Source organism: Myotis davidii, unplaced genomic scaffold, assembly GCF_000327345.1.
Source record: "Myotis davidii unplaced genomic scaffold, ASM32734v1 scaffold115, whole genome shotgun sequence".
In the NCBI taxonomy this organism is placed as follows: Eukaryota; Metazoa; Chordata; class Mammalia; order Chiroptera; family Vespertilionidae; genus Myotis; species Myotis davidii.
Window position 1 is genome coordinate 1,803,107 of NW_006291010.1, and position 11,343 is coordinate 1,814,449.

An 11,343-nucleotide genomic window follows, 5' to 3' on the forward strand; every position below is an offset into this window, starting at 1 on the left:
CCGCCGCCCCCTCTCCAAACGCAGGCTCTGCTATCTCTGGGAATTGACCAGGTTTCCCCAAATTAGATACTAAAGTGCCTCACCTCCACCTCCTGGCTTTCTCTTGCGTAGGGTCTTCTTCCTCTTGGAGAGGGGTCTGTAACCAAGCTAAGAAAAGTTCTGCTTCCACTGTTAAATTAAAAACCTGAAGAACACACGAAGTATGCTAAAGCCTGTGCAAACTGCAGAGTGAGATGAAAGAAAACCAGGAGGATCCGATTCTAAGGTCTCAGAGGGAAAGGAAATGCCCTGGTGGCTGCAAAGCTTGTTTCCTAGGGCGAGTTGGAGTTTGGGGGTCTGAACCAGCAGTTTCTCTATCTCAAAGACAGTGTTCAGGATGCTGGTGTGGTGGGTGGTCACAGAATCGTCCTGACTATCCTATGTCTTCCACATGAATGTGCTGAGCACTTAGCAGGGGGTTGCAAATTAGAATACCACAGGGAACAAGCAGGAGTGGCCACTAATTTGCTAATGTGGCTTACTAATAAATGACTTAGATATAGAGATATAGGAGCTACGATGAGGCAGGAGGAAAGATCAAGATGAGTGTGAAAAGGCCCTTCCTGCCAAGCACAGCCAGATGGAAGAGACTCATTGGGCAAGCCCTGCACCCTCTTCGGGCACCTCACTCTCCCAGCACCCCCATGGGCTCCCCGATGCAGAAACGCTCTACACCCTGTCTTTTGCGTGTTTAAAAAGGCTCCATTGCATAATTATGATTGAGTAAATCATTGGCTATTGGTGGTAATTGATTCAACTTGCAGTTCTTCTCCCCTCCCTTGAGAAGAGGGAATTACGAGGGTTTTAGGAACTCTGTGCCAGGAATGGGGTCGAAGCCCTAAAATATATTTCTTATTATAAATCGCAGTGTCACAAGCCCAAACTGAGTAACACAAGCCCACAGGCCAAATACAGACTGCTTCTTGTTTTTGTACAGCAATCAAGCTAATGATGGTTTTTACATTTTCTAAGAATTGGGGAATCAAACGAAGAATACTATTTTGTGACAAGTGCAAATTATGTGAGATTTAAATTTCAGTATCCATAAATAAAGTCTATTAGCACACATTCATGTTTGTTCTTTTATATATTGTCACCGGCTGCTTTTGTGCTAGAAGGGCAGAACTGAGTAGTTGCCACAGACGCTATATTGATCCACGACTTACCATCTGGCCCTTGACTGACAGTGTTTGCTGACCTCTATTCTAGGTCACGGATCCGCCTGTCTATCGCAGAGGAATGCCTACAAAACACAGCCGGCAGTCCTGGTGCCCGAGAGGCCTGGCGCCAAGCAGGGAGCATGCCCCTACTTGCCGGCGATGAGTGGGTGCCGCAGGCCCACAATGACCGAATCCCCCGCGCGCGGGAACATCGCAGAGATGTAGCGGTCCTTGTGGACTGGCTTGGACTTCTTCCGGCCCTTGTCACTCTTGGGGACCTCGGTCCCCAGCTCCTCCACATTCTCCAGCACCATGTTGTAATGCCCGTCAAAAGCCTTCACCCGGCCCAGGAGGTTCTTGTTCTTGCGGTAGTTGATGAGCACCTGGGTGTTGTTCTTGACGGACGGCGTGAGCACGGAGAGCGGGCTCGTGTTCAACTCTTCCTCCCCTCGCTTCTGCGGCTCCTCCGCGGTCATCTTACTCTCGGGCTTGTTGAGAAGGCTCGTGGGGGTGCTGGTTGCGCTCTCAGCACACCCTACCCCTGTCCTCCTCGTTGTGTGGGCCTCCGAAGAGAAAGCGCGAGCCAGGTTTAGTTTTATAATGTGGGAAAGAAAAGGGGGCGGGGGGGGGCAAAAACAGCCTAAAGATTGCTGTAAAATCTTAGAAAGCAACATGTAAAGTACTCTTTTTTTAAAAAAACTTTTTACCAAGGTCTGCCTTCACCTATATTTGCTCAGTAAATGCTATTGAGTATGCCTAATGCTCAGTCGGTTTTATTTTATTTTTTTAAAAATATATTTTATTGATTTTTTACAGAGAGGAAAGGAGAGAGATAGAGAGTTAGAAACATCGATGAGAGAGAAACATCGATCAGCTGCCTCCTGCACATCCCCCACTGGGGAAGTGCGCACAACCCAGGTACATGCCCTTGACCGGAATCGAACCTGGGACCTTTCAGTCCGCAGGCCAACGCTCTATCCACAGTGCTCAGTCGGTTTTAAATGCTTGTTGCGGGAATAACTGCTTGAATAGTTGGATGGATAGTGCATGAAATTCTAGGGTACCCTGTAAATTGAATGAGACCAGGTACAGACTGACTTTGTCTTTTCCTTAAAAGGTAAATATACCGCCGAAACCGGTTTGGCTCAGTGGATAGAGCGTCGGCCTGCGGACTGAAAGGTCCCAGGTTCGATTCCGGTCAGGGGCATGTGCCTGGGTTGCGGGCACATCCCCAGTTGGAGATGTGCAGGAGGCAGCTGATCGATGTTTCTCTCTCATCGATGTTTCTAGCTCTCTGTCTCTCTCCCTTCCTCTCTGTAAAAAATCAATAAAATATATTAAAAAAAAAAAAGGTAAATATACCCAAACAAAATGCTTTTACTAAACCAAATAGTATTGAAACGGAGAAGACAGTCTCCAGTCCTGCCACCTCTCAGGAGGTTAATCATATGCTTATCAGCCTTATCTTCCCTTGTATGCTTGTGGGCGGCACTATACACAGCCAGCTGTATTTCCCCAGGTGCTGAATAGTAGCAGCTCTGAACATTAAAGCTGGAAGGGCCATGAGGCATCATGTGACCCACACGGAGGAAGAATCTATGGCAAAAGAAGCTGAATCCTGATCTCCTATCCTCCCAGTCCGGAGTGTTTTGCCTGGTGCCATAGAGCCTTCAAGCCAGAGGTGCTCAATAAGCCCTTGGAGACGCTACGTGCTTTCACTTTCGCTCTGCTTTTATGCTTAATGTTTGCTTCGCATCGTGGCAGCCTGGAAGAGTTGTTATAAGCAAGGCTTTGGAATTAGACAAACTTAGCTATGAATCCTGGCTCTTCCACGCCCTAGCTGTGCGACCTTTTGCAATCCTGTCTGCTTCCCCCTTCAAAATAGAACCTCGCCCTAACCGGTTTGGCTCAGTGGATAGAGCATCAGCCTGCAGACTGAAAGGTCCCCGGTTCGATTCTGGTCAAGGGCATGTACCTTGGTTGTGGGCACATCCCCAGTAGGGGGTGTTCAGGAGGCGGCTGATCGATGTTTCTCTCTCATCGATGTTTCTAACTCTCTATCCCTCTCCTTTCCTCTCTGTAAAAAATCAATAAAATATATCTTAAAAAAAACAAACAAAACAAAATAGAACCTCATCTCTGGCCGGACTACCGTGAACATGCATGAAATCATCCAAATACAAGCGAATGTGACACTTCTCACCAACTCCACTGTTTTCAGCCTCGGCCCAGCCTCGCCCTCCTGAACCACCATAATCGGCTCCTGACAGGTCATCCTGCTTCTCTACTCTGGTTTCTCTGTAGTCTCTTCTCCAGCCAGCTGCCTAAGTAAGCTTTTAAGACTGTAAATCTGACCACATCACTGCTCAGATCCTCCAGTGGCTTCCCATCACTCTTAGCAGAGAGCCCGGGGTTTTGTGTTGCTCACTGCCTCAGCCACACTGGCCTCCTTGCTTTTTCTTTTTGGCTCTTGTATTCCCCAGCTCTCACTTCCTCACTTCTTTCAGGACTCTGCTCACAGACCATCTCAGAAAGCACTCCCCACCACCTACCTTAATATGGCCTTCTCATCACTTTCTTTTCCTATCCCACTTCACTTTTCTTCATCACACTGCAAGGCACCAGACATCACGTTATGTACATATTGGTTTATTTCTTCAGTACTCCCATCAGCCTCCAGGTTGTAAGCTTTGCGTTTTGTGCACTGTATTCCCAGTTCTTAGAACTTAAGTGCTGCCCTAGCTGGTTTGGCTCAGTGGATAGAGCGTCAGCCTGCGGACTGAAGGGTCCCGGTTTGATTCCGGTCAAAGGCACATGCCTGGGTTGCGAGATTGATCCCCAGTGGGGGACATGTAGGAGGTGGCCAACCTATGGTACTCATTCACATCAATGTTTCTCTTTCTCACCTTCTCCCTTACTCACTCTCTTAAAACACCAATAAAAACCTCTTTATCTGAAATCAATAAAGATATATTTTTTAAAAAATTAAGTGCTCATTAAATGGACATTGAATGAATAAAGTTACTTAGCCCCTCTAATCTAAATCAGATCAGAATCCCCAGGTTTCTGATCTGAAAAATAGGGATAATATTTGCCACAAAGTTATTTTTGAAGTTAAACACAAATTGAAATAATGTATATAAACAGTAGAACATAATAAATGCTCACCTTTTTGTTGTTATTTTGCCCCATATTATTACGCTTAAAGTAAAGGAAAATAATCCTCCTACCCTATTTCCAAAGGCTATGATTTTTTTTAAATTATAGTGTAGTCCTTACTTTTTAAAGTTAGCACTTTATATTTTTTAAACTTGCATCTGCTATATTATAAAATATACTAGAGGCCCAGTGCACGAATTCGTGCACGGGTGGGGTCCCTCTGGGTGGCCTGCAGGGATTGGGCCGAAACCCACAGTCCAATGCTGCCTGCAGCTCCTACCTGCTGCTCCCACTCATCCCACTGTGCCTGCCGCAGGCTCATGCCCAATCAGCCCCCATCAGGAGCAGCTCCTGCTGCCACATCAGCGTTCACCAGCCATGAGCCCTGCATCTGGTGCCCTCCCAAGGGGAGTGGCCTGCAGGATCAGGCTGAAACCGGCTCTCTGACATCCCCTGAGGGGTCCCGGATTGCAAGAGGCACAGGCCAGGCTGAGGGACCCCACTGGTGCACGATTAGGACATGGAGGGATCGCAAGAGGGCTCCAGGGTGTGTGTCTGGCCCATCTCGTTCAGTCCCGATCAGCCGGACCCCAGCAGCAAGCTAACCTATCCATCAGAGCATCTACCCCCTGGTGGTCAGTGCACATCATAGCAAGTGGTTGAGCAGCCTTTGCATATCATTAGCATATTACGCTTTGGTTGTTTGGTTGTTCTGCCGTTCGGTCTATTTGCATTTTACCCTTTTATTATATGGGCTAGTTTCAGTATCAGAGAATAGATTTTTGCCTGTATGCGCCTAATGTATAAAAATAAACTGTCATATCAGTTTGACATTAAATCTTAATTGTAATGTTCTATTTATGATAGATAAGTCTCTCAAAAATACATAAAATGCCAGAGACAACAGAAGGCAGAACAAAATACATTATGGAACATGCAAAGCTAGAACAGGGTTGAAAAGTTGAGAAAGTTATTTAAAGGACACATATGTATACCCTTTGTAATACTTTAAGCAATAAAACAATTAAAAAAAAGAAACATTTAGCAATTGTTTAAAAAAAAGGGTAACATTTTATAGAAAAATCTGGGTTTCCATTTTATCTTGATAAATAAGAAGACAGCAAAACAGATCCCAAATTCCCTGATGGTAAGTTCTTGGCTGGTGCTGAGTTCCACTTGCCCCCTTTAGACAATTAGAGGTCAAATGTTCTTCATTCAGTCTCAAAACCCCTGCCTCCACCTGCCAGGCCTTTTTTGCCATTTAGGTGGCTGCTCCTGATCTAGAGGAAAGCCTCACCCATCAATCAGCTTAGAAACCTCTTATGCTGATGTGAAACTGGTTTTGTGGCCTCCTGTCATTCAAACTTCCCCTTTTCTAAAACTTATTGATATGAAGAACAGCAGGGGCATGGCAAAACACTGCGATGGTGACGTTGAACACAAAAATACTGTGTAAGTGAGTAATCCAAATCTCTGAAAGGATTGTTTACAAAGATTACTAGGCCACGAATATATTTTTATTTCATTTTTGAAGAAAGTCATTTAAAGGTGGTGATTCATCACTTGCATGTTTAATAATGCAATATCTAGAGTCAAATGAATTTAAAATTTAGTACAGAATGACTTTTTCAGTGTTTCATTTCAACCCATATAAGGGCATTCTACTTTGAATTTCTGAACCTCTCTAATAAAAACTCTTTATATAGAAAAAAAGGAAGTTATTTAACAGAGGCATACAAAGATACAGAATTTAATGTTAATATTTAGCTTTAGTCAATCCTGAATACAAATTTGTGCAAAAATTTAAATAATTAAAGAACATATCTGAAGTATAGTGACAGTCCACTATAATCCACTCACTCTTTTCATGCCCCAAAATAATAATTATTAACATCCCATTGCAAATCCTCCTTGATTTTCCATGTACTGACATACACATAAGTGTACTATGTATCTCTTTTATCAAAATGGCATTGGACTATACGTACTCTTTGGGAAATATATTTTTCCATGTCAGTGTCATAGTATTTTTTCAATTCCTCAAACATGCCAAACTTTGCTTACCTTAGGGCCTTCCATAAAACCCTGAAATATTCTTTCCCATACATTGCAAGTATGGTTCCTTGTTTCCCTTTAATGCCTAAGTATTTTATTGTTTGTTGCTATTATAAGTGGAATTGTTCTCTTAATCTTTTTCTCTTTAACTTTTGCATTCTATCATTGTAAATGAACATTTTACTCTTTTATATTCCCAGAATCCTGAAATGTTTGAAAAATAATTACATAAAAGTGAGTGAGTTTCATGAGGTTTTAGAATTTGATTTAGGTGCGTGGGCTTCCAGATCATGTGCCTGTGCACCCTCCTGCAGGAATAAAGATATTTGCCTTGCAAAAAAAAAAAAAAAGAATTTGATTTAGCCTATAAGTACAAAAAATGGTTCTGACACCAGTGGCATTTAACTCTGACTACACATGTGAATCACCTGGAGAGCTTTTATAAGCTATTTTGGTGGTGTTAGGGGAGCATCCCACACTATTTGAAACAACCTCAGGGTGGCATCCTGGGTATCAGGATTTTTCGTCTTTCTTCCTTTCTTTTTTTCTTTATTTTCTTCCTTCCTTCCTTCCTTCCTTTCTATCCTATCTAATAAAAGACAAAAAGGGTAATTGACCATACCTTCGCTATGCTTCCCATTGGCTAATCAGGGTGATATGCAAATTAACTGCCAAGAAAGATGGCGGTTAACCATCAACAAAGATGATGGTTAATTTGCTTACATAGGCGCAATGATGGGAGGTGAAAGGGGAAGGATGGAAGAACAGTGATCGGAAACCCAGGCAGCAGGCAAGAGCCGGGTGGCCGCCTTTGCCCTGAGGGCTGCCTTTGCCCTGTACCCCGGCCCTGGATCAGAGAACTGGGGCCGCCTTTGCCTGCCCCCCAGCGGTGATTGCCATTGGAAAGCCGGGCCTGTGGCCCGTGGTCACCATGGCGATCGGAGGGAGAAAGAACCGCATCGCAATCGGAGAGCCGGGGTGCAGGCGGGCGGCACCCCGGCATCCCAGCACCTGACATGCAAAGGTCGGGGATGAAATGACTTTTCCCAACCACATCTGAAAATATCCCTGGGAAGGCATCACTGAAGAGTTCACAACAACTGTCTTACTTGGCAAGGAAGAAAGCAGTTGGCAACGGAAACAATCCCTTACATCAAAGTTAAGGTCCCTCTGAGTAAAAAAGAATACTTTCAATTTAATTGATGTTTTAGGGTTAAAATTATAGAAGATATTAGATCCAAATATATTTTCTGAATATTTTAAAATATATATGAGATACATTTTCCCAAGGAACTCTGAACTAGTACCTTTCCCTCTAGCTTTCTTCAAATTGAGAGAATCTATGGAGTTCCCCATACTGCACAAGTTTTAATGAAAGAAAATAAGACTTTCTAAGAGCATCAAATACATGTTTTCTTATTTACAAACATATATACTCTTCTCTCTCTCTCTTTAAAATATATTCTTACTGATTCAGAGAGGAAGGGGGAGTCATTTGCTATCTCTAAGAGTCAGCTAGCTCCAGGAGGGGCAGTCTTTGTTCTATCGGTAATACCACCAAGATGCCAAAATATCATAAAATATACCCCTAAAAGCATGATCAGCCGAGGCCGCTTTGGCTCAGTGGATAGAGCGTCGGCCTGCGGACTGAAGGGTCCCAGGTTCGATTCCGGTCAAGGGCATGTACCTTGGTTGCGGGCACATCCCCAGTGGGGAGTGTGCAGGAGGCAGCTGGTCGATGTTTCTCTCTCATCGATGTTTCTGGCTCTCTATCTCTCTCCTTTCCTCTCTGTGAAGACTCAATACAATATATTAAAAAAAAAAAAAAAAAAAGCATGATCAATACATTTCTAACCTAGTTTAAGTATTATGAAGGTTTATCCCCTGATTAAATTCTTCAACTGAAGGATAGACTATTATTGCTGTGTGGTATTTTAAATACACTACATACTATACTAAGCATAGTACAATATATATTGATTGAAAAATGATTTGTTATGATGACTTAACATGTATAGAGCTTTATTTAAGTAATTTTGGAATGTTGACATATTTTGAGAAATGCTTGGGTTACTTATTTGAAGTAGTTTTATGGAAATAAAATATGTAAAAGCTGTAATTTTCTCTTAGCTAATACCATAGTGTTTAATCTTAATCTACAATAAATGTCCTCTGTCTCAATATGGTATATTTAAGAGCCCAGAAGCAATCCATTCTCTGTGACAGGTATGGAATATTTGTTAGGTAATTAAATATTCGTGTGTGTGTGTGTGTGTGTGTGTGTGTGTATGTAAATCTTGGTCTAGTTTAATGCAGGAAGATTGGCAGGGCTAGAAATTTGGAGTTAAAAAGCTGAGTTTAAGAACTGGAACTGTGCATTTCCAGCCAGTGATCTTCGGCAATTCATTTAACCTCTGAATACCAAGTTGATTATCACTAAAGCAGAGATAACAGTAATTTTTACCGGATGAACTTTGGGGAGAAATCAATTAATCTAAATGTGATCGTATTTGTCAACGTGTTGTATAACCACAATGCACTATGTGCATGTATTTAGGGCTTATTCCTACTACAATATACTGTAGAGACATTTTTTCAGAATAGGAATTCAGAAAGTTTTTTGTATTTGTAGAAATGTTCAAGGGCAAGACCAGCGTGGGGGGTACACTAAAAATTGATTAAGGAAAAGAATAATAATTTACTGTCTATTTATGTAGTGAAATTTTGGATTTAAAGGGTATTTTCCATCATTGAACTTCAAAGAGCTTTGAAATGTTTATTTATTTTCATAATAGTTTGAAGTCAGATTAAAGTTGTCATTTGTTCTCTGAAAGGGAAGTAAATACAGAGCAAGTTACATAACCTGCTTGAGTCAAAATTAGAACAAACGCTTTCAATTTTGCCACGTAGTACTCAGACTGGATATTGCACTGCTCCCACAATAAGTACCATCTTTTGCTGGAATCATTGAAGTTTGGTTTTATCAAAATACTTACTGGTTGCCCTAGCTGGTTTGGCGCGGTGGATAGAGCGTCAGCCTGCAGACTGAAGGGTCCCAGGTTTGATTCCAGTCAAGGGCACATACCTGGGTTGTGGGCTTGATCCCCAGTAGGAGGCGTGCAGGAGGCAGCCAATCAATGATTGTCTCATCATTGATGTTTCTCTCTCTCTCTCTCTCGCTCTCTCTCTCTTTAAAAAATGCCTGTTGCAGTTGCTTTTTAAGATTTTCTGTTATGGCCCTAGCCAGTTTGGCTCAGTGGATAGAGCGTTGGCCTGTGGACTGAATGCTTTTGGGTTTGATTCCGGTCAAAGGCACGTACCTCGGTTTCAGGCTCCTCCCCGGCCAGGGCCCTGGTTCGGGGCACGTGCAGGAGGCAAGCAATCGACGTGTTTCTCTTACATCAGTGTTTCTCTCTGTCTTTCCCTCTCTCTTCCACTCTCTCTAAAAATCAATGGAAAAATATCCTCAGGTGTGAGGATTAAAAAAAAAAAAATACTTGCTGGCGCAAGCAATTAAATATAGAAAATCTGTCATCAAATAATCACTAGGAACTCATTTTCAGCAAGTAGACCACATCAAGTTCTCTAAGATGCAGTCCTTGTTGTATATTAATGAAGTGAAAAATCTGCATCTTCTCCTGAGGTCCCAGAGCTACTGTTCTTGGCTATTCTGGGCCACCCTTTCCTCTGTTCTCATCCAAAGAACAAATATCTTCACATTCCTCTTTTCCCTAAAACTTCAGCTGATTTGGGGGCTAAATAATAAAAGTCTAAATCCAAAGCTCCTTCCTTGGCTTTCGGGGTCTTTATTTTCTGACTCTAAAATACCTTCCCCTGCTTCCAACTGCCTCATTGACTTTCTCATCATTCAGACACCAGCGAGGCCTTTTCTCTGCTTTGATTTTACACCCAACATTAATTCCACCTAAGATAGCATTAAGAAGAGGTTGAGGGGAGAAAGACAAGGCTATACTTGTTGACTACTTATTGAGTGTTCTACACAGTGTCCTATCTAATTTGCACAGCAAGCCCATGACGTAGGTATGCTTATCGTCCGTTTTGCTGATGATGATACTCATTTTTGTGGCATTAAGTAACCTGTCCAAGGTCACAAAGACACAGGTCTAGCTTTGGAACGAGAGTCCAACCCTAAAACACAAGTTCTGGCCTGTTTAATATGCTGAATCTCTCCACCCACTCTGTGAACATTCCTCTAAGAGTACTTACCAGATGTTTGTTTTTAATTGAGATATAATTCACACATAACATAAAATTCATCTGTTTAAAGTGTACAACTCAATGTATATTCACAATGTTGTATAACCGTCACCACTATCTAATTCCAGAACATTTTCATCACCCCTTCCCCCCTTCCTGGCAACCACTACTCTGCTTTTGTGTCTATGGATTTGTCTGTTGTGGACATTTGATACAAACCAGATTTATATAACACGTGATCTTTTCTGTCTGCCTTCTTTTACTTAATGTTTTCAAGGTTCATCCACGTTGTAATATGTTTCAGTACTTCATTCCTTTTTGTAGATGAACCCTATTCCATTTTGTGGAAACACCACATTTTGTTTATCTATCCTTCAACTTTATTCCTTTATATATGGACTAAAGGCCCAGTGCACAAAAATTTGTGCACTGGCAGGGAGGGTGTCCCTCAGCCCCACTTGTGCCCTCTCACAGCCTGGGACCCCTTGGGTGATAACAACCTGCTGGCTTAGGCCCACTCCCGGGTGGCAGAGGGCAGGCCCAATCCCTAGGTGCCTGCCCCGCAGCTCCTGGTCGGGCTCAGAAGAGGGTCGATTGGGGAGTTGGGGTGCCGCCCCCTGTCATGCACAGAGCAGGGTGGATCAGGAGGTTGCGATGACACTCTCAGTCATGCTCAGGGTAGGGCCGATTGGGGGGGTTGGGCACCGCTTCC

General features: G+C 42.9%; 1 pseudogene; it reads right to left on the minus strand.

The window, feature by feature from the left end:
* Positions 1 to 1,309: 1,309 nt before the first annotated feature.
* On the minus strand, positions 1,310 to 1,767 carry LOC102771153 (annotated as a pseudogene).
* Between the last annotated feature and the right edge of the window lie 9,576 nt (positions 1,768 to 11,343).